Below are 23,484 nucleotides of genomic sequence, written 5' to 3'. Positions count from 1 at the left end.
ATGATTTCCTCACCCACATCACCCACATCGCCCATTTCTTTTCCTCCCATGTTTTTGTTGGTGATCTTAACATCCATAGCAGATCCCCAGCACAACTCTGGTGGTGACGTCAATTTACAGAGCTTCTCCAACGTGTCGTTGTCCCCATCCCACAGAACACTTGTCCTGACAGCACCACCACCCTAGATGCCATTCTCACATCTGATAACCTCCCACAGAAGTCGTCGCTGTAGTTGGAAGTGACCAACTACCTGTACTCGCCGTATCTTAGACACGGACTCGTCCTCATGCGCCCCATCCCCTTCTCCTTCCGGAAATAGTCCACAACTACTCCTGTGCCAACTGTAATGCCTACAGGGAACCTGTAGATGGGAAGCAACCCCATAACCTTCCAGCAACACGATCATGCCACAGCATTTCTGCAGCAAACCTTGTCAGAAGCTATATCCCTACTAAAGCCGTATGTTCTTATGGCCCCACTGTATCATCACAAGCTGTACTCCCCCTTCGTGAATCCTGTCGCTTATATCGCTTCTTCGTCCGGACTCATGACTGGAACACTCTCGCATCCTACCATCAACTACGTCAACACATGAGAACTTTGCTCCATGCTGAAAAACGCTGGTACTGGCGCCAGACTCGTACCAGACTCAATGCTACACTCCCAGTTAACTCTCCCAAGTACTGGAAATCATTCCATCCACTTACTGGCATCCATCCCATCCCATCCCTCATTACCTGATCCTTCACAACAACCTTCCCTTACCTGAAGACCTGATCGAAGCCAAACACTTTGCATCCTTTCCGATATATTCTCCACCTCTGATAACCCTCACTTTGACAAGTCCCTGTTCCCTACTGTTCATAAACGCACAGATACCGTAGTCCACCTTTGGATCCCAGCTTCTGATACTTGACCAAAATACAAGACACAGAATTAAACACCCCAATCTCATGAAACAAGTCTTACACAGAAAACACCACCTGGTAACGTCTGTAGTACCTGTCACCACTTCAAAGAATGCCGTATCTTCTTTTTCATCACCCTTGAAACCCTGTTTAACACTATCCTTTCCACAAGCTACTATTCAACCTGTGAAAAACCTACAGAGACTCTTTTTCTCAAACCATCGAACTCTTACCAATACCTCCTTTAACTGCTCCTTTTGCCTCACCACAGTGTTTTCGAAATTATTTGAATAGATCCTCTCCCAACGCATCCACCACCATCGGCACCACCATCTGAATCCTGTTACCCAGTGTGGCTTCCATCTCTCCCTCCTATGCTGCTGATCAGCTTCTGAACCTCACTCCTCTCCCAATAACCGTAAGCCAGCAGACCAGGAACTGCACCATTGAGATGGTTTAGGACACACACGCACTGAAGTGAGGCAGTACACATCTTCTCACAAACAGCCAAGTTTACGTTCTCCATGAACTCTGAACGCTTTCCACGAACCTCTAGTACAAGTGGCCATTCAGATGGACACGTAGAAGATATGGTCCAATGAGATTGTCATCCACATTGGAAGCCAGGGTATTCACTGCTAAACGTACTTGATGGTGTGAGTACTACAGCGTGGAGGTTTACCTCCTCCCTCGCATGCCTATTCCTGCTGTTGGAAATACCATCACAATCAAATGAGGCCTCGTCAGTAAACGGCCTGATTTGGAGGGACTCTGGTCGATCAATCCATTGTTAGAGCAACCACTGACACAATGCTACCCTTAGCGAAAAATCATTCACACGTATTGCATGGATTCGTTTTGGGTGGTAAGGGTGTAACTGTTTTTAGTGGAGTGCTCGCCACAGGCTAATATGTGCAGCGCCCCTTTCACATGAAATACGATGAGTACCTATAGTGGGACCGCTGCAACACGTTCCAGCACCTCCTCTTCAAAATAGGGTGTGCGAGTGGTCCTCATTTTGCCAGTCCCTCGTTCCTTATTTCCAATTAACCAGTCTCCCGCATTCGTCGATCGAGAGAAACACTCGTCGGGACGGATGATGCCTGTTAGGAAATCGTTCCATGTAGGGGCCTTTCAGCAGCGAGAGCATTATAACGTACCTGCCCGTACACAAGATGCATGTCAGTGAGGAACTGTACCGGTACTGCTCCATTGTGTTATACTGTATGTTTCTGAACAGCAGTGGGTAATGAACGGGTGTATCGATACAGAGCTCGAGCGTTTGGGATCCCTATCGGTTCGGATTGAGGGAGGACGTAGAAGCAATTCACAGGCGAGCTGCTAGATTTGTTACTGGTAGGTTTGATCATCACGTGAGTGTTACGGAAATGCTTCAGGAACTCGGGTGGGAGTCTCTAGAGGAAAGGAGGCACTCTTTTCGTGAATCACTACTGAGGAAATTTAGAGAACCGGCGTTTTACTGCCGCCAACTTATACACTCCTGGAAATTGAAATAAGAACACCGTGAATTCATTGTCCCAGGAAGGGGAAACTTTATTGACACATTCCTGGGGTCAGATACATCACATGATCACACTGACAGAACCACAGGCACATAGACACAGGCAACAGAGCATGCACAATGTCGGCACTAGTACAGTGTATATCCACCTTTCGCAGCAATGCAGGCTGCTATTCTCCCATGGAGACGATCGTAGAGATGCTGGATGTAGTCCTGTGGAACGGCTTGCCATGCCATTTCCACCTGGCGCCTCAGTTGGACCAGCGTTCGTGCTGGACGTGCAGACCGCGTGAGACGACGCTTCATCCAGTCCCAAACATGCTCAATGGGGGACAGATCCGGAGATCTTGCTGGCCAGGGTAGTTGACTTACACCTTCTAGAGCACGTTGGGTGGCACGGGATACATGCAGACGTGCATTGTCCTGTTGGAACAGCAAGTTCCCTTGCCGGTCTAGGAATGGTAGAACGATGGGTTCGATGACGGTTTGGATGTACCGTGCACTATTCAGTGTCCCCTCGACGATCACCAGTGGTGTACGGCCAGTGTATGAGATCGATCCCCACACCATGATGCCGGGTGTTGGCCCTGTGTGCCTCGGTCGTATGCAGTCCTGATTGTGGCGCTCACCTGCACGGCGCCAAACACGCATACGACCATCATTGGCACCAAGGCAGAAGCGACTCTCATCGCTGAAGACGACACGTCTCCATTCGTCCCTCCATTCACGCCTGTCGCGACACCACTGGAGGCGGGCTGCACGATGTTGGGGCGTGAGCGGAAGACGGCCTAACGGTGTGCGGGACCGTAGCCCAGCTTCATGGAGACGGTTGCGAATGGTCCTCGCCAATACCCCAGGAGCAACAGTGTCCCTAATTTGCTGGGAAGTGGCAGTGCGGTCCCCTACGGCACTGCGTAGGATCCTACGGTCTTGGCGTGCATCCGTGCGTCGCTGCGGTCCGGTCCCAGGTCGACGGGCACGTGCACCTTCCGCCGACCACTGGCGACAACATCGATGTACTGTGGAAACCTCACGCCCCACGTGTTGAGCAATTCGGCGGTACGTCCACCCGGCCTCCCGCATGCCCACTATACGCCCTCGCTCAAAGTCCGTCAACTGCACATACGGTTCACGTCCACGCTGTCGCGGCATGCTATCAGTGTTAAAGACTGCGATGGAGCTCCGTATGCCACGGCAAACTGGCTGACACTGACGGCGGCGGTGCACAAATGCTGCGCAGCTAGCGCCATTCGACGGCCAACACCGCGGTTCCTGGTGTGTCCGCTGTGCCGTGCGTGTGATCATTGCTTGTACAGCCCTCTCGCAGTGTCCGGAGCAAGTATGGTGGGTCTGACACACCGGTGTCAATGTGTTCTTTTTTCCATTTCCAGGAGTGTATTTCGCGCAAAGGCCACAAAGATAACATAAGAGAGATTAGGGCTCGTACAGAGGCATATAGGCAGTCATTTTTCCCTCGTTCTGTTTGGGAGTGGAACAGGGAGAGAAGATGCTAGTTGTGGTACGAGATATCCTCCGCCACGTACCGTATGGTGGACTGCGGAGTATGTATGTAGATGTAGCACATTCTGTCATGGTACAATGTAAATACGATACAACAGAGCAACCTTATGGACTAGTAAACAGAACATGCATCATGATTCCTAGTAATCAGGCGCGTCGTCCTGGTTTCCTTGCTTGAAACAAAGAATCTGAACAACACAGTACGTGTTAAGTTGTAGGCATGTTACTTGTAAATAAGCTGGAAAACAGTAATGCTAGACAAAGCAGCAGAAAATTTTTTTCCGTATCTCCTTAACCTGGCTTCACTGACCCCAGGTTCCCTACCTCAAATTGTTCACTGGAATACTCTGTAAGTCCTGTTACATTTTTTCACGCACTTACGGAAACACCCTGTGTAATCTGTTCATATGCGTTCCTTGCGTTAGTAGTGACTCATCTGTTTTCTATGTAGTGTAGTAGCACTTTGTGAAAACCACCCCCTGCGTGTATCCAAACTGCACCACAAGTTATTCGTAAGGTGAACTGCAGAAGGGCTTAACATTGTAAATCACTCTGTAATTACAGCTTGTAACACATTGGGATAGAGATAGCTGGGATTCGGCAGCTCGCTTAACTACCTTCCCCATGACCCATCGATCTTGCTCCACTTACTCCCCTCAAGCACATCACAACCACACAACAATTCGTAACTTAACACGATTCTGTTGTGCTGAAAACAACTCTTGTGAGAATTTTATACCTGTAAAACACTATTTTTAATAATAAGCGATTTTTCCATCCCCCGAAACACGTCAGGGACTAGTCCTACAGAAAAAATAAACCGAACTTTTTTAGAGAAAATTTTGTACAGCTGGAGAAATCGACCGTGTAGGAGCATTCACCGAGTGTTAAAGACGACATCACAAAATTCGCCGACACGAAAGTTCTTTTCGTGGACGTCTACATGTATACATGCATACTCTGCAATTTACACTTAAGTGCCTGGCAGAGGGTTCATCGTACCCTTTTCATACTACTACTCTACCATTCCACGATCGAATGGCGCATGGGGAAAAAGGAACACCTAAATCTTCCCGTTCGAGCTCTGATTTCTCTTATTTTATTATGATGATCATTTCTCCCTATGTAGGCGAGTGTCAACAAAATATAGATAAGTTGGTGATTGAAATTTCGTAAATAGATCTCGCCGCAAAGGAAACCGCCTTTGTTTCAGTGACTGCCACCTCAACTCGCGTATCCTGTCAGTGACACCCCCCCCCCCCCCCTATTGTGTGGTAACACGAAGCAAGCTGCCCTTCTTTGCACTTTTTTGATGTCCTCCGTCAATCCAACCTAGTAAGGGTCCCACACCGCCCACCAATATTCCAGCAGAGGACGGACAAGTGTAAGGTAGGCTGCCTCTTTAGTGGGTGTGTCGCAACCTCTAAGTGTTCTGCCAACAAAGTACAGTCTTTTTTTCGCCTTCCCCACAATGTTATCTATGTGGTGTTTCCAATTTAAGTTGCTCGTGACTGAAATTCCCAGGTATATAGTCGAATTGACAGCCTTTAGATCTGTGCGATTTATCGTATAACGGATTTCTTTTAGCATCCATTCGCATGACCTCAGACTTTTCTTTGTTTGGTGCAAATTGCCACTTTTTGCACCATACAGAAATCCACTCTAGATCATTTTGTAATTGAAATTGATTGACTGGTGAATTTACTAGACGGTAAATTACAGCGTCATCTACAAACAATCTAAGGGAGCTGCTCAGATTATCACGTAGATCATTTATGTAATCAGGAACAGCAGAGGGATTATGTCACTACCTTGCGGAACGCCAGATATCACTTCTATTCTACTCGATGATTTTCCGTCTATCACTACGAACTGTGACCTCTCTGAGAGGAAATCACGAATCCAGTCACTCGACTGAAACGATACTCTATATGTACGCAATTTGATTAATAGTCGCTTATGAGGTACGGTATCCGAAGCCTTCTGGAAATCTAGGAATATGAAATCGATCTGAGATCCCTTGTCGACAGCACTCATTACTTCATGGGAATACTGAAGTAGCTGCGTTGCATAAGAGCGATATTTTCTTAATCCATGCTGTTTATCTATCAATAAGTCATTTTCTTCAAGGTGATTCATAATGTTCTAGTACAGTATATGCTCCAAAATCCTACTGCAAATTGAGGTCAGTGATATGGGTCTGTAATTCAATGGGTTACTCCTATTTCCTTTCTTCAATATTGATGTGGCCTGTGCTACTTTCGTCTATAGGAACAAACCTTTCGTCAAGTGAGCGGTTGTATATGATTGCTAAGAAAGGCGCTACTGTGTCTGCATATTCTGAAAGGAACCTGATTGGTATACCATCTGGACCGGAAGACTTGCCTTAAGTGATTTGTTTCGCAACACGTAAGATATCTACTTTTATGTCACTCATGCTAACAGCTGTTCTGGTTTCGAATTCTGGAATATTTACTTCGTCTTCTTTCGTGAAGGAATTACGGAAAACTGTTTATTAACTCCGCTTTAGTGGCACCAACATCGGTAACATTTCCGTCAATATCGAGCAGTGATGGTAAGGATTGTTTTTTGCCAGTAGTGTACTTTACATACGACCAGAATCTCTTTGGGTTTTCTACCATATTTTGAGACAAAGTTTCATTGTGGAAACCATTAAAAGCATCTGCCATTGACGTCCGCCCTAATTTTCGAGCTTCCGTGAAATTTAGCCAGTCTTGGGTATTTTGCGTTCTTCTGAAATTGGCATGGTTTTTTCGTTGCTTCTGCAACAGTGTTCTGTGTACCATGGTGGATCAGTCCCGTCTCTTATTAACTTGTGTGGTATGAATCTATCTATCGCTTTATCTTTGAATTTGACCCATATCTGATCTACACTTACATAATTAGCTTGGAAGGAATGGAGACACTTTATTAGGAAGGCATCAAGCGAATTTTTATCCGCTGTTTGAAATAGATATATTTTGCGTTTATTTTTAGTGGTTTTGGTTGATATGGTTTTGAGTCTCGCTACAATGACCGTTTGTTCACTAGTCCCTGTATCCGTCATGACGCTCTCAATTAGATCAGTATTATTTGTGGTTAAGAGGTCAAGTGTGTTTTCACAACCATTTACAATTCGTGTGGGCTCATGAACTGATTGTTCAAATAAATTCTCACAGAAAACGTTTAGTACATTTTCGGAAGATGTTCACTGTCTGCCACCGGCTTTGAACATGTATTTTCGCCGACAAATCGAGGGTAGATTGAAGTCTCTACAAATTATAACTGTATGAGTTGGGTACTTATTTGTAACGGGATTCCAGTTTTCTTTTAACCGTTCAGTTACTGTATGATCTGAGTCGCGGGGTCGGTAGAAGGAGCCAGTTATTATTTTGGTACAGCTGTTGATTATAACCTGTACCCACAGTAAACCACCTACTTCAGTTAATCTATCATTTCAGAACACGGTTTGCGCATCTGTAAAAACTTCGGCAGAATTTATCTCCAGCTTTAGCCAGCTTTCTGTTCCTGTAACGATTTCAGCTTCAGTGCTTTCTATCAGCGCCTTAAGCTCTGGTACGTTTCCCACACAGCTACGAGTAGAGGTACCACATACACTTGTTTGCGGAAGCTATACACAAACACAAAGAGGAAACTAGCTTTAAGCTCAAGGTGAACGGATCCTGTGCTGCACCGAACGACCATTGCGTGTAGCAAGGGGAAAAACCAGACCAATGATGTCCAGAGTAAGGCCCTCCGAGCCAGGGACGAATCCGCCTACAAAGGGGGGGGGGGGGGGGCGTGGGAGGGTGGAGATTAGTATCGAGGTCCGATGTGCCAGACAGCTTGTGGATTCTTTTTTAAGGCAGTTTTCCATATGCTTCGGCGAAAGCGAGCTGGTTCTCCTTCTTCCGCCTCAGTTACACTATGTCGGCGATTGCTGTGCAAACACTATCTCCATGTACGCGTACACCATAATTACCCTACCACGCAAATATTTGGGTTTACACTAGTCTGGTATGAGACGTTCCTGGGGGTCCACTGCGGGCCGAACCGCACAATAACCCTGGGTTCAGTGTGGGGCGGCGGTGGGGTGGGTGGACTGCTGTAACCTGTTGGGTTGTGAACCACTGAGGGCTACAGCAGGGACGACGCCTCTCCGTTGTTTCTATGTCCCTGGTTCAATACATACACAATACGAGGCCCTTCGATGTTGGCAAGCCAGGTGCATATAATCTGTAACTGCGGGCTCGACTCCAGTCCACCACTAGCAGACGAGGGTGAAGCTTTGACAATGTTGGTCACTCATGCTGGCGAACATCAGAACCCTAGATAGAAGCTAATAGGCAGTTTGTCAGTAAGTGGCCACTAAAGCCTCAACAATTTAGCAAGTTTCATGTAGTTCACTTTAAATTAATTATAAAACAGTCTAGATCGCAAGGCACGTTTATAAAAAGTTGGCCGGTTTTGATCATTAAATTATCACCCTCAGACGTTTGAGTGTAATAACAGATGATATCAAAGAGGATTACGTAGAAAGAACTTAAAATTATCTATAAAATTAGAACTCTGCTTTACCCATATTGATGGACAATGGCAGTGCCAGGTGTAGGAACACAGATTCCATCTCCAGTCATAGTTCAGTGTGAGTAACCTATGTTTTGTAATTTTATAGCGAATATTAAGTACTTCTTACGTATCCCTCTTCTTTATATCCTGTATTATATTGCAGTTTAACGTCTTAGGATGATAATATAATGATCGATGTCAGTCACCTTTTAATAAAGGTGCCTTGTGATCTAATAAGTTTTATAATTAATTTCAAATTTTCTTTTGTAATCGCTGAATTTTTCCAACAATGTTTTCAACGACTTATGCAACAATAAGAGGATGTAGATGAAGATGAAATGGGAGACACGATACTGCGTGAAGAGTTTGACAGAGCACTGAAAGACCAGAGTCGAAACAAGGCCCCGGGAGTAGACAACATTCCATTGGAATTACTAACGGCCTTGGGAGAGCCAGTCGTGACAATACTCTACCATCTGGTGAGCAAGATGTATGAGACAGGTGAAATACCCTCAGACTTCAAGAAGAACATAATAATTCCAATCCCAAAGGAAGCAGGTGTTGACAGATGTGAAAATTACCGAACTATCAGTTTAATAAGCCACGGCTGCAAAATACTAACACGAATTCTTTACAGACGAATGGAAAAACTGGTAGAAGCCGATCTCGGGGAAGATCAGTTTGGATTCCGCAGAAATGTTGGAACACGTGAGGCAATACTAACCCTACGACTTATCTTAGAAAATAGATTAAGGAAAGGCAAACCTACGTTTCTAGCATTTGTAGAGAAAGCTTTTTACAATGTTGATTGGAATACTCTCTTTCAAATTCTAAAGATGGCAGGGGTAAAATACAGGGAGCGAAAGGCTATTTATAATTTGTACAGAAACCAGATGGCAGTTATAAGAATCGAGGGGCACGAAAGGGAAGCAGTGGTTGGGAAGGGAGTGAGACAGGTTTGTAGCCTGTGCTCGATGTTATTCAATCTGTATATTGAGCAAGCAGTAAAGGAAACAAAAGAAAAATTCAGAGTAGGTATTAAAATCCATGGAGAAGAAATTAAAATGTTGAGGTTCGCCGATGACATTGTAATTCTGTCAGAGACAGCAATGGACTTGGAAGAGCAGTTGAACGGAATGGACAGTGTCTTGAAAGGAGGATATAAGATGAACATCAACAAAAGCAAAACGAGGATAATGGAATGTAGTGGAATTAAGTCGGGTGATGCTGAGGGAATTAGATTAGGAAATAAGACACTTAAATTAGTAAAGGAGTTTTGCTATTTGGGGAGCAAAATAACTGATGATGGTCGAAGTAGAGAGGATATAAAATGTAGACTGGCAATGGCAAGGAAAGCGTTTCTGAAGAAGAGAAATTTGTTAACATCGAGTATAGATTTAAGTGTCAGGAAGACATTTCTGAAAGTATTTGTATGGAGTGTAGCCATGTATAGAAGTGAAACATGGACGGTAAATAGTTTGGACAAGAAGAGAATAGAAGCTTTTGAAATGTGGTGCTACAGAAGAATGCTGAAGATTAGATGGGTAGATCACGTAACTAATGAAGTATTGAATAGGATTGGGGAGAAGAGAAGTTTGTGTCACAACTTGACTAGAAGAAGGGATCGATTGGTAGGACATGTTCTGAGGCATCAAGAGATCACCAATTTAGTATTGGAGGGTAGCGTGGAGGGTAAAAATCGTAGGGGGAGACCAATAGATGAATACACTAAGCAGATTCAGAAGGATGTAGGTTGCAGTAGGTACTGGGAGATGAAGAAGCTTGCACAGGATAGAGTAGCATGGAGAGCTGCATCAGACCAGTCTCAGGACTGAAGACGACAACAACATGCAACAACAAAGAAGTGACCATAAATGGCGTCCCGCTCCCCCCCCCCCCCCCCCCCGTCAACACTCTTAGCCCACCGTTCAGGAGATTTATTATGTTGTTCATGGCCCCTCGCCCGTATCACTGTACTTTTTTTGTCTTCATTGACGACTACATGTCAGTGTCGCAAGCCCTTGACCAGACTACACAGGCTTTTCGACCGTTGCGTTATGTATCCGACTGTAGGCGCAACAGGTACCTTGACTCTTCCGACCAACCGGTTTTCCACTGTGATATAACACTATAATGAGAGTTTAATGCTTCCTATTTAAATTAACCACTGTATAAAGGCATTTTTTCTCACAGAAGGAGTGCCAAGTGCAACATTATTACAGTAGGCAAGGGAATGAATGTTCCAAATATCGTCTGCTACAACGGAACGCGCAAAGATGCATATGTGTGATTTATATATGAAAGTCCACTGCGTCCACTCCTCCCTTCCTCTAACTCAATTGTAGGCAATTTGCTTACCTCGTGTCTTGTAGACTTTGCCCCCAACTGGTTCCTTCGAATTGGTTTCTTCTCGCTCGGTTGAGAGCTCTGACACTTGTGCAGTTCACAGTGCATAATAATGTGGCAAGGGGGTAGGTTTAAAAATGGGCCAGCCAGGTTAGCCGAGAGCGCTAATGCGCTGTTTCCTGGATTCGGGTAGGCGCGCCGGCCCCGGGTCGAATCCGCCTGGCGGCTTATCGACGGAGGCCGGTGTGCCGGCCAGCCTGGATGTGGCTTTTAGGCGGTTTTCCACATCCCACTAGTTAAATACCGTGATCGTCCCCGCATCCCGCCTCAGTTACACGGCTCGCAGACATCTGAACACATTCGCACTATTCCATGGATTACACTAGACACCGACAGTTGGGGTACACTAATTCCGTCCCGGGGGATACGGGGTGGCGGCAGGAAGGGCATCTGGCCACCCCTTAAATTAACCTTGCCAAATCCGATTAACCATGCCGACCCTGTCTCATTGCGGGAAAACGGCACAAGCAAAAGAAAGGGGTGGGCTTAAACTGCTTAAGCATAATAGCAAAGTTTTAGGATGCCAACTATCTGTTTCATTTCACCAGTCTCAAAATTAGTAGAACTATTTCTACAGGTAGTCTATACTTAATAATCATAAAGAGATTTCTGGTCATTAATCATTAGTTCCCGAATACCGCAAAAGCCTCAACAATACTTTGCACGATCTCAGAATCAAAATGACATCGCACAATGTTTTCCGTGGCAACTTTAACAATTCCCTCTCTATGCGTGTTGCCACCTCAAAAACCGATCGTAAACTGCCTTGGATTAACACGAGGCAATTTTTCAACAAACTGTTCCATCTTTACACGGGATCACGTTTCGTACATGGCTTCACGTATTACTTCCTCAGATACCTATCGTAGACTAGTAGTGAGCGATCTTAACAGTGTGGCGCCTGCTCTCTCAGGGAGCGCTGGCAATTGGTCCATCCTTTCCATCAGTAAGCACCGACACTGCCTAAAATTTGTAATTAGCATTTCCTAACGAACTGCGTGAAGTAGAAATTATTAGTAACAAGTTCCCAGTACAAGTAATGTTATCAGCACGGTTGGAGCTTTATACTAATGTCTGAACATTAAATATAAATAATAAAAGATTCGCTCCTTGGCGCCCAGTGTGTTTGCTGAATTCCCACTGTCTCTCTGCTCAAATGCAATCAACGTGGAGAGGGATGTGGCATAAACGCCACAGTATTTCTGACCAGACCTACCTACACAGTTAATTTTCCCCAGTCGTTCACCAACAGCGGATGTGTTGTTGCCTTGGATGTCAAGTGTTCTGCTCCTTAGCGAACTGTTCAGTATTTCAGTAGCGTGATCAGTACCAACGTATAAGTGGTACTGTGTTCTTAGAACTGCAAAATCAAGTCAGCTAACATCTACGCTGTTGCCAGCCGGCAGCATAGTGGCGTTTGGACTGGGGGGGAGGAGATTAGTGTTTAACGTCCCGTCGACAACGAGGTCATTAGAGACGGAGCGCAAGCTCGGGTGAGGGAAGGATGGGGAAGGAAATCGGCCGTGCCCTTTCAAAGGAACCATCCCGGCATTTGCCTCAAGCGATTTAGGGAAATCACGGAAAACCTAAATCAGGATGGCCGGAGACGGGATTGAACCGTCGTCCTCCCGAATGCGAGTCCAGTGTGCTAACCACTGCGCCACCCCGCTCGGTGAGGCGTTTGGACTGTGTGCAGTGTTTCGTAAGCGAATCTGACGTATTTGGGAAGTTAATAAAAAATAATACGAATGATGATTACTACTGATGTGTATTAATGTTAGTATCAGTGTATCATTTCAAACTTATATAATTCTTTCTTTATGGGCAACAATTTCAATATGTACGAGGGTAATCCCAAAAGTAAGGTCTATTTTTTTTATAAGTACAGAACAATGTTTATGTGGCAGTTGGTCACACTGTTATGAAGAGTGCTTCATGCGCTGTGTGTAAACACGCGTACGCCGCGCTGAGGCGCTCAGTCTTGGCTTGGCAGCCGTTGAGAATGGAGCTCCCGTTGGATGATACCGCCAAGTGCTAATTGCGCGCAGTTATTCGGTTTTTGAAGGCAAAGGGCACTGCGCCGATTGAAATCCATCGCCAAGAGACGGAAGTGTAGGGTGAGTCGTGCATGGATGCCAAAAATGTTCGTAAGTGGTGTAGAGAGTTTGCAGCTGGTCGGACCGAAATTCACGACGAAGTAAGGAGAGGGAGACCGTTAATTTTTGAGGAGACAGTGTTGAAGGTTGAGCAAAGCATGCGTGAAGATCGGCGGATCACGCTGGATTATCTCTGTACGTTGGTTCCTGAGGTTTCCCGAAGCACCGCTCGCAGAATTTTAACGGAAACATTGAACTACCGGAAGGTGTGCGCAAGATGGGTGCAACGCATGCTGACTGAGGACCACATGCGGCAACGAGTTGATGCTTCCCTCGCATTTCTTCACCGCCTTGCAGCCGAGCAGGACAACTTTCTGGATTCAATTACCAAGGGTGATGAAACCTGGGCATACCACTTCACACCTGAGGCAAGCAACAATCATGCCATTGGCGGCATCCTCCTTCGCCAAAGCCGCGGAAATACAAACAAACACAGTCTGCCGGTAAAGTCATGCCAACCTTTCTTTGGGATCGGAAAGGGGTATTGTTGGTAGACTTTATGCCCACTAGGGCCACAATTAACGATGACAGGTGCTATGAGACTCTAAAAAAACTCAAACGGGCAATTCAGAACACGAGAAGAGGAATGTTGAGCAAGGACGTACACCTTCTCCATGACAACGCTCGCGCACACATCGCTCGGCAAACCGTTGCTCTCCTGCAACAATTTTAGTGGAACATTATCACGCACCCACCCTATAGTCCTGACTTGGCGCCCAGTGACTATCACCTGTTCCCTAGGTTAAAAGAACATTTGGCCGGAAAGCGATTCATTTCCGAGGTTCGTAACTTTCTGAATGGCATGGCAGCGAACTTTTATGACATGGGCATACAAAAACTGCCACAGCGTCTACAAAAATGCATCGACAGAAATTGTGATTATGTCGAAAAATAGCTAAATGTTCAAGCTGTAAACTGATGTAAACCACTGTAAAAATAAACAGGTCTTTGTACTTCTAAAAAAAATAGGAGACCTTACTTTTGGGTTTACCCTCATACAACCAACCATCTTTAAAACCTATTGTGATACATTAGTATTATTTTGATTGTTACAGAAATACTGGAAAGAATATTAGCTATGTACTTAAAATATGGATTCTTCGCCTAGAAACGCTAAGCATCTTCATGGTTCTTGTGCTTTTACATCTACATGATTACTGCGCAATTCACCATTAAGTGCCTAGCAAAGGGTTCACCGAAACACGATAAGCCATTTATCTACCGTTCCACTCTCTAACGGCACACGGAAAAAAATGAACTTAAACCTTTCTGTTGAAAGGTGGCTACACTGAGCCACAGCGCCAGAGATTGCGCCAAAGAGTATTATTCAGCCGCCTCCACAGGCAGTTCTTGTCGGGATGTCGTAGTGGAGACTAGTCGTTCAGATGCGGTGGTAGACAGTGCTTGTCGAGAGGTCGTAATGGACAGTTGTTGTTGTGAAGTCGTGGTGGAGAGTGCTTGTTCCATGTTTTATGCAGTTTTGATGGGCTAGACAGCAGATTTTGTTCGAATGGAGATATTGTAACGATCAGAGTGCTTTTCGTCAATATATATGAGGTAAAAAATTCCCTTTTCCTTTTATTATTTCAATGTCTTAAATAATGTGTCATTACAGGTTCAGTCAACAAAGCATCTGGCTTGTGTTCTTGTATTAGAGTGTAATTCTGGTTTTCTTGCGCAATTATAGTATTTCTATTTTTTTTAATTACTTCAATATAAATGGTACTTAAAATTTCTTGTCTTATTGAAGAAGAACCGTGCCAGATGTGTACGTTGAGTCACACTTCCACACACAGAACAGCTACACTTGTGTTTGTTGTTTCGTAGGTTTTTATAGTTGCTGGGGACTTAATTAATTAATTGTGTTAACGGAAATTTCCTTACATTCTTTGTTGTTGTTCTATGCAGTCAGATTGCGTACAAATACTGGTCAGGGCCAACCGTTTACGAGACTGCGTAACAGGACAGTCAGCTACTATTATTTGCAAGATTATTTAATTAAGCCCCCATGCACGTGGCGACCGCTGCTTCGGATCGTCCCTTGGAATTCTTCTGATTGTAAAAATAGTAGACAGTGGTATTGTTGTAGTAATTTGTAGTTTAGTAATTGTAGTCTATATTGCATGTGTAGATTTGGTAATTGTCATTCTTCTAATGGTATTTTGTGAAGAATTTAATTTTTGTTGTCTTGTACACGGGTTTGACAATTTTGTGCAATTGTGAAGGTTTCTAATCGTGTTTGTCGGGAAGCATTTCGTGTGAATGGTATTGTTGGAGACAAAGTGTCATTGTGTGTAATTATCGTATAGTGACGAGTTTTGTATGTTTTGTAAATGATTACGCGATCGATGAAAAAGGCAAAAATGATGGATAGTGAGAATGACGAAATTGTTGACATGGCGAACTCGCCAACACAGGAGAACAGGATGATGAATAATGAAGTGGAAAACAATTTAATAAGCAGGGAAAATAGTCCGGAACCAGTTCAAAATTTTTCACAATCAAAGAATTTTCAGAATACGAGATTAATGACAGAAGATTCTGGAATACTATCGAACACAGATAGCTTTACAGCTATGACGAGGGAAGCTGGTTTTGCGGGAAATGTTAGGGGCGAAAGGAATTTCGAACCAGTCATTGTGGAGCAGTTGATGAGTGCAATATTAAATTTGGGATCTCGGTTAGACTCACAGATGGGAACAATGGCAACACGGTTAGACTCACAAATGGGAACAATGGAGCGGTTACGAGCTGAATTAAAAACAGATATGGGAACAATGGAAACACGGTTAGACTCACGAATAGGGACATGTTTCAAAAACATGAAAGATGAATTAAAAAAAGAAATTAGAGAAGAAGTACAAACAATTTTGAATGCTCACAATAATAGATTGATTTCAATAGAAATCAGACAAAAGGAACAGGATAGAGAAGAGGAAGAAAGAGATCGCGCGATAGTACAAAAATTTTCAGAATTAAATTTACAATGTGCACATGATAAGGAAGAAATACTTGAAAGAATAGAGGAATCCGTACCAAATGACAGAATAAATAACCTAACACAACAGTATGAACAGTTAACTACTAAATGTGTTAATACTGAAACTCGAGTCGCGACACTTACGGAAGACGTAAATAAACAGAAAGAACAAATAGGTGACTTATCGGAAAGAGTTGAGGAGATTGCAGATAAATTGACAAGTCTTAGTTTAAATGGAGACAGAGATTCAGATGATACAGCTCCATTGCCATTTTCAGAAACCGAAGAGTACCAGAACATAAATAAGCATGTTGAAAATCAGGGAAAATTTAATGATCGCGTTAAAAGGGAATTTGAGGCATTACGAAAGAAAGTTAAACATATTGAAGGCGAAATCGTAGGAAAAGACAGCAGAAGAAATTTAGAATCACAGATAGCAGAGGGGTTTGAAGAAAGTAATTTATTTCATTTACGAGACGCAACAAGAGAGCGCCAGGCGCGCGAACTTGACAATAATCGACATTCGGACTGGGACAGACGCGGTAGGTCTTTATCGCCACGAGGAGAAAACTTTGACTATAAGCACTTCTTAACTGTTAAGATCTTTCGTAATTCTAAGAATGACATACATCCATGTTCATGGTTAGATCAATTTATGTACGCACTTCCACCAAATTGGCCATTAAGTCACAAATTGGAACTTATGTGTGGATATTTAGAAAACGAACCGGCGACGCGCATGCGCGCACGTATTAGAGATTGTAATAATCTAAATGACTTTTATCATGCATTTCTATCGGCATATTGGTCCGAAAACACGCAAGACAGAGTCAAACACAGTCTTATTATGCAGCGTAATTTTAAACACTCTGAGTTCCGCACGCCAGCAGAATATTTTGAAGACATGATTCGAAAGAATCAGTTCCTTTCCAACCCTTATAGCCCGACTGAATTAATTCGCATTTGTTTAACTAAGCTGCCACAATCCATAAGACAAATTGCTTTGGCTGGAAGATGTAAATACGATATCGAGACTTTTAAGACGTTGCCACAAGAACTTGAGTATGACAACGAAGACGGGACTTCTGGTAATTTTTTCAGTAACGGTAATCACAATAGATTTTCAGAGAAAAGGGATAGTGATCGGAACGGACGTTATATGGGTCATTTTGAGAATGACAGACGAAACAGACAGGACAACAGATACCAGCTTTTTGACAATAGCAGACGTTCTAACAGAAATTACACAGACAATTATAATAACGGTAATTCCTACCGGAATGATCAATCATACGGAAACAGTAATCGGTATTATCAAGACAGAAATTATTCACACAATAATAGAAATTCTTACTACAGAAATAATCAGGGTAGTAGATACAACAATAATTTCAGAAGTGACAGTCGAAATTACACAAGTAGTTATGCAGACAGACAGGAAAACAGAAATTTTAATAACAGACACAACCAAGAATTTGCATGTAACAGACAGGAAGGACCTAATTGGCATCCTCCACGTGACAGAACTTCAGAGAGACAAGTGCAAATCGTAGAAATTGATTCGCGAAATGACGGGAATAATCAAAGACGTGACACAAACAATCGACAATGACTTGTAGCTTCGGCTTCTGGCAGCAATATAGACGGTTCAGAAAGTAATGACACTACGACTTTACACTACGTACGCCTGCAAGACATGAGAGACATTTTGCTAGACGAAAAGGAAAATAATGTAGACGCATTTTTACATCCTGTTATTGAAGTATGTGTGGGTAAGAATAAGTTCACTGCAGTTTTAGATTCTGGGAGCCCACTGAATGTCATTAGTGAATCAGTTTTTCATATATGTGTAAGAACTATTGCTTGTCCTGTGTTACCTGTTTCTAAAACTACAATTCGAGGCGCCATTTCTGGAAAAAGTGTGGAAGTCAAACAACAGACCAACTTAAATTTCATTTGTCAAGGATACTAATTTTCTGCTAATTTTATTATTGGTCCATTACTCAACACACAAATTATATTAGGAATGGAATTTCTTAACGCACATAAAGCAATTTTGAACTTTAAAGAAGGAAGTGTGAATTTGACTGTTGCCGGAATGCCGAAATGTTTGAAATTTTTCGAGTGTTTAGCAAGATCTGAATCAGATACAAAATGTTTAAGGTTTCTTACTTCTGATGTTTTCGTTGAGCATTATGATGACAGTGTGTTTATTCATGACAATGACATTAGATACAGAGACGCGATGGATGATATAATTAATAGCGAAGAATTAATTAATGAAAAGGTTAAGAAAGCTGAAGTGCCGGATGACGTTGCAAGAGAAGAGCTGCACCACATTTTGACTTCACACGCTACAGTATTTAGTCATCATACAGGAACTATACAAGGCTTACAATATTTATTTAAAGTAAAGGAACACACACCATTTCTGGGGAAAACGAACGCTATTCCTTTGGCTTACAGAGACAAGGTTAAGAGTGAACTTCAATACATGTTAGATCAGGGCATTATTGAGCCAGCAGTCAGTCCTTATACCAGCCCATTACACGTCGTTCTTAAAAAGGATGGGTCAATTCGTTTGGTTCTGGATTCCAGGCAGATAAATAATATCATCATTCCTGAAACTGACCGCCCACGAAATTTAGATGAAGTTCTTCAACATTTCCATGGAATTAAAGTTTTATCCACGATTGATATGCGCGCAAGTTTTTGGCAAATAGAACTTCACCCTGATTGTAGGAAATACACTGCCTTTTTAGCCTTTGGTAACTGTTACCAGTTTCGGAAATTACCGTTTGGACTTACTGTATCTTCGGCAGCATTCATTCGTAGTTTAAACGAAATTTTACCTGTTTTTCTTCGTGACAATATTACTTCATATGTGGACGATATTCTTATTGCTAAACGTCCTTGGAGTGAGCATAAGAAAATTTTGGATTCATTATTACGTATTTTTTGCAAAAGTTGGCATTACAGTGAACTTGGAAAAATCTGAATTTGGTCGTTCTCAGGTGAAATTTCTCGGTCACATTATTTCTACAGAAGGTATTCTTCCAGATCCAGAGAAACTAGACGCAATTCGTAATTATGCTGTTCCTACCACAAAACGCGATGTTCGTAGTTTCCTTGGTGTCTGTAATTTTCTTAGACGCTTTGTTAGATTGGACAATTTGGCCACACCTCGTTTATGTGAACTATCTGGAAAGAATTCTAATTGGTGTTGGGATGAGGAAGCTCATTCAGAATTTGAACAACTTCGTGATGCTTTAGTTGCTGCACCACTTCTATCACACCCGGATTTATCTAAAGATTTTTGTTTGGCGACGGTCTCATCATACAAAGGCCTAGGTGCACACTTATTTCAAGAGATAGAAGAAAACGGCGTTGTAGTACACAAAACTATTGCATTTGGAAGTGGTGTTCTCTCTAAATCAGAAAAGAATTATTCGATTACGGAACTTCAAGCTTTGGCTGTTGTTTGGGCTTTCACAAAATTTCGGACATTTTTGTTTGGCAGACATACTAAGGTTTACACCGATCATCGAGCTCTGGAATTTCTTATGTCAACAAAATTAACTCATGGAAGATTGTCACGATGGGCGCTGTACCTACAGGAATTTGATTTTAGTATTGTTACATACAGGGATCTTCAAATATTATTGCTGATGCTTTATCACGTGCACCTATGGGTTTGAAACAAAGTGCCAAAGAGGACTGCAAAGAAAACAATTATTGTTTGATGTATATTCAAGGTGTTGCGTTTGAGAATTTTATTCCCTCTTCGCTCCAGGACATCGCTAAGGAGCAAAATAAGGATCCAATCTGGAAGGACGTTAAGGAGAAGTGGAGGAGAAAGGAAAGCGTAGCGATTAGACAGCATTATTTAGTTCGCAATGATATTCTTTTTAAACGAAAATCGGTTGAAAACTCTGTTTGGTTAGTTTGTATTCCTGATGAGTGGGTCAATAAATTGATTTGGTACACACATTTCAGTTATGCACACTTTGGTCCCCGAAAATGCTTTCATAAATTACGAGAAAATTGCTACTTCAGTAAAATGGAAAAACGTATTCGATCTGTTCTTGCCAAATGCAAATTACGTCAAAAGGCTAAGCCGCCAACTATTTCTCACAGAGCACCGTTGTTTCCTGTCATTCCAGCGAAATTAAAGGACATGGCTGCAGTCGATTTGTTCGGTCCAGTGGTTCGTTCTACTAATGGTTTTGCGTACATTTTCGTAGCAGTGGAACTGACATCAAAATATGTGTGTTTTACACCTTTACGCAAAGCAACAGCTCGTTCATTATCTAATGCTTTCATCAAACATTTTCTTAAAGAAGTGGGTCATGTTGATAAGGTTATATCAGATAATGGATCACAGTTTCGTTCTAAAATTTGGCTTCGTACTCTACGGCGTCGTAAGATTAAACCAATTTTCATTCACCCTCAATCTAACGCTTCAGAGAGATGGATGAAGGAAATCAATAAATTGTGTCGTCTTTATTGTCATCAGAATCACAGAACGTGGGATCAGTATCTTCATATTTTTCAAAACATTCTGAATGAACTTCCTAATGACTCAACTTCTTTACCGCCTATACTGATATTAAAAAACAAAGCACCGACAAATCGTATTTCTGAAATCGTTCCTTTTCCGCCTACACAGAGACTGCGGCATTCTGAAGTTGTGAACCTGGCTTTGCAAAATATTGCATCTGCGGCTGCTAGAAGAGAGAACTCAGCTAAGTGTCCTGTTCGTTTAAAAAACCTTGTCAGTTGGTCAAAAGGTGTTAATTAAGTCTAATCGTTTGTCTCACAAAGGAAAAGGCTAGTGTCACAAATTTTTTCTGCTTTATAATGGTCCATATAGGATTCGCAAAATTATTCATGATAACACTGTCGAAGTAGAAACTCTTAAATCTCGACGCTCTAAGGGAACACATCATATATCGAACGTTAAAATTTTTGTGGAATGACATACTTTCGAGAAACCAACAGTTATACGTAAACATGCAGAGAATACAAGGATACCGCGCTGTGTTATGGCGGCGGCACATACTCAAAGCAACAGTCAAGTCTGCGCGCCGCACAAGGCAGTCGTTGACCGCAAACAATTACTTCCTACGTCACGCGCCTACAGCTGATCGAGCGCTCAGTGTGAATGCACTGACAGCCGTAAACAAATACACAGTCTAATTTCTCCGATTAAATTCAGTATAAAGCTATAGTGACTTGATAAATTATGTTTTTTGGTTGGGTTTAAGGGCGCTCAACTATTGAGGTCATTAGCGCCCAGTCACTGTTGTTAGAGCACATGGAATCTGGTAAAACTCAAGGGGATGGAGGGGACACCAGAAGGACCTGACAAAGATGCAGACAAAATAAGTAAAAAGATTAAATGTCTTTGGACAAGCCAGTTAAAGTTATAAAACGCAGAATACGAGCAGCTGCTCGAGCGTCATCAGCTAAAACATCCGGTAAAGTAGATGGCAGGGACAGGACAACACGAAATTGACTAAAACAGGGACACGACAATAAAACATGGCGCACTGCTAATGCCTGACCACAAGGGCACTGTGGGGCTGGGTCACCGGAGAGCAGGTAGCGGTGGCTAAACCGGCAATGCCCAATCCGCAACCTGGTCAGAAGGATCTCCTCGCGCCGAGATGGTCGGGAGGATGTTGTCCAAGCAGTTGGGAGCGGTTTTACTGCCCGGAGCTTGTTTCCTTGGAGGGATGACCAAGCATCCCACCACAACGACACAAGCCTCTTACATACATCTCCACGAACGTCGGATGACGGGACACAATGGGAGGCTGGCCGAGGCAGGAGGACTGCAGCCTTGGCTGCAGCATCCGCAGCCTCATTCCCAGGCACTCCTACATGTCCGGGAACCCACAGAAAGCTGACAGAACCACCATTATCAGCGAAAGAATGGAGGGACTGCTGTATCCGTTGAATCAAGGGATGGACGGGATAGGGAGCTCCTAGGCTCTGAAGAGCACTGAGTGAGTCAGAGCAGAGTACATATGATGAATGGCGGTGGCGGCGGGCATACTGAACGGCCTGATGGAGAGCAAAAAGCTCGGCCGTAAACCTGGAACAATGGTCGAGGAGCCGGTATTTAAAGGTGGCGGCCCCGACGACAAAGGCACAGCCGACACCATCGTCAGTTTTGGAGCCATCGGTGTAAATAAAGGTGTGACCGGCAAGTCGAGCACGAAGTTCGACAAACCGTGAGCAATACACTGCAGCCGGAGTACCCTCCTTCGGGAGTGAGGTGAGGTCGAGATAAATATGAACCGGAGCCTGGAGCCAAGGTGGTGTCAGGCTCTCACCCTCTCTGAAGGTGGTAGGGAGGGAAAAATCCAATTGTCGAAGCAGGCGACGGAAGCAGACTCCGGGGGGCAGCAGGGCAGACACATACAACCCGTACTGACGGTCGAGAGAATCGGCGAAGAAGTACTGGTAAGAGGGGTGGTCGGGCATAGACGACAGCCGGCAGGCATACCGACACAGCAGTACGTCGCGCCAGTAGGTCAACGGTAACTCGGCAGCTTCAGCATAAAGACTCTCGACAGGACTAGTGTAGAAGGCTCCGATCGCAAGACGTATCCCCCGATGGTGGATGGAGTTGAGCCGGCGTAAGAGGGACGGCCGAGCGGACGAGTAGACGAAGCTCCCATAATCCAGCTTCGATCGGACTATGGACCGATACAAGCGAAGCAGGACAGTGCGATCCGCTCCCCAAGATGAACCGCTAAGAACTCTGAGGACAATAAGGGAACGTGTACAACGGGCCGCCAAATAAGACACATGTGGAGACCAACACAGTTTCCTGTCCAACGTGAGCCCTAGAAACTTAGTTGTGTCCACGAATGGGAGAACAATGGGACCGAGGATGGCGGAAGGAACGCTTTATATCGCCAAAAGTTGATACAAACCGTCTTTTCTTCAGAGAACCGGAAGCCATTTGCCACGCTCCATGAGTAGAGGCTGTCTAGACAACGCTGAAGGCAGCGCTCCAGGAGGCATGTTCTCTGGGCACTGCAGTAGATCGCGAAGTCATCGACAAAGAGAGAGCCTGAGACATTAGGTGGAATGCAATCCATAATTGGATTGATCGCGATGGCAAAAAGGGCCACGCTCAAGACGGAGCCCTGAGGCACTCCGTTCTCCTGGAGGAAGACGTCGGACAATACGGAACCCACACGTACCCTAAACTTTCGATCCGTTAAAAAGGAATCAATAAAAAGGGGCAGGCGACCGCGTAGGCCCCACCTGTGCATAGTGCGGAGGATACCTCCTCTCCAACAGGTATCATAAGCCTTCTCCAAGTCGAAGAACACGGCTACCGTTTTGCGCCTTCGCAAAAAGTTGTTCATGATGAATGTCGACAAGGTCACAAGGTGGTCAAC

The 23,484-nt window shown here is 43.9% G+C and overlaps 1 protein-coding gene across 1 annotated transcript in view; it reads right to left on the bottom strand.

Annotated features, from left to right (window-relative positions):
- Positions 1 to 23,484, bottom strand: part of LOC126187737 (juvenile hormone acid O-methyltransferase-like) — a 127,392-nt gene that overhangs the window by 90,946 nt on the left and 12,962 nt on the right. The window lies entirely within an intron of this gene.

This window comes from Schistocerca cancellata, chromosome 5 (assembly GCF_023864275.1).
Source record: "Schistocerca cancellata isolate TAMUIC-IGC-003103 chromosome 5, iqSchCanc2.1, whole genome shotgun sequence".
Classification (NCBI taxonomy): domain Eukaryota; kingdom Metazoa; phylum Arthropoda; class Insecta; order Orthoptera; family Acrididae; genus Schistocerca; species Schistocerca cancellata.
Note: the sequence above shows the minus strand (reverse complement) of the source record. Positions and strands in the feature narration are given on the sequence as shown.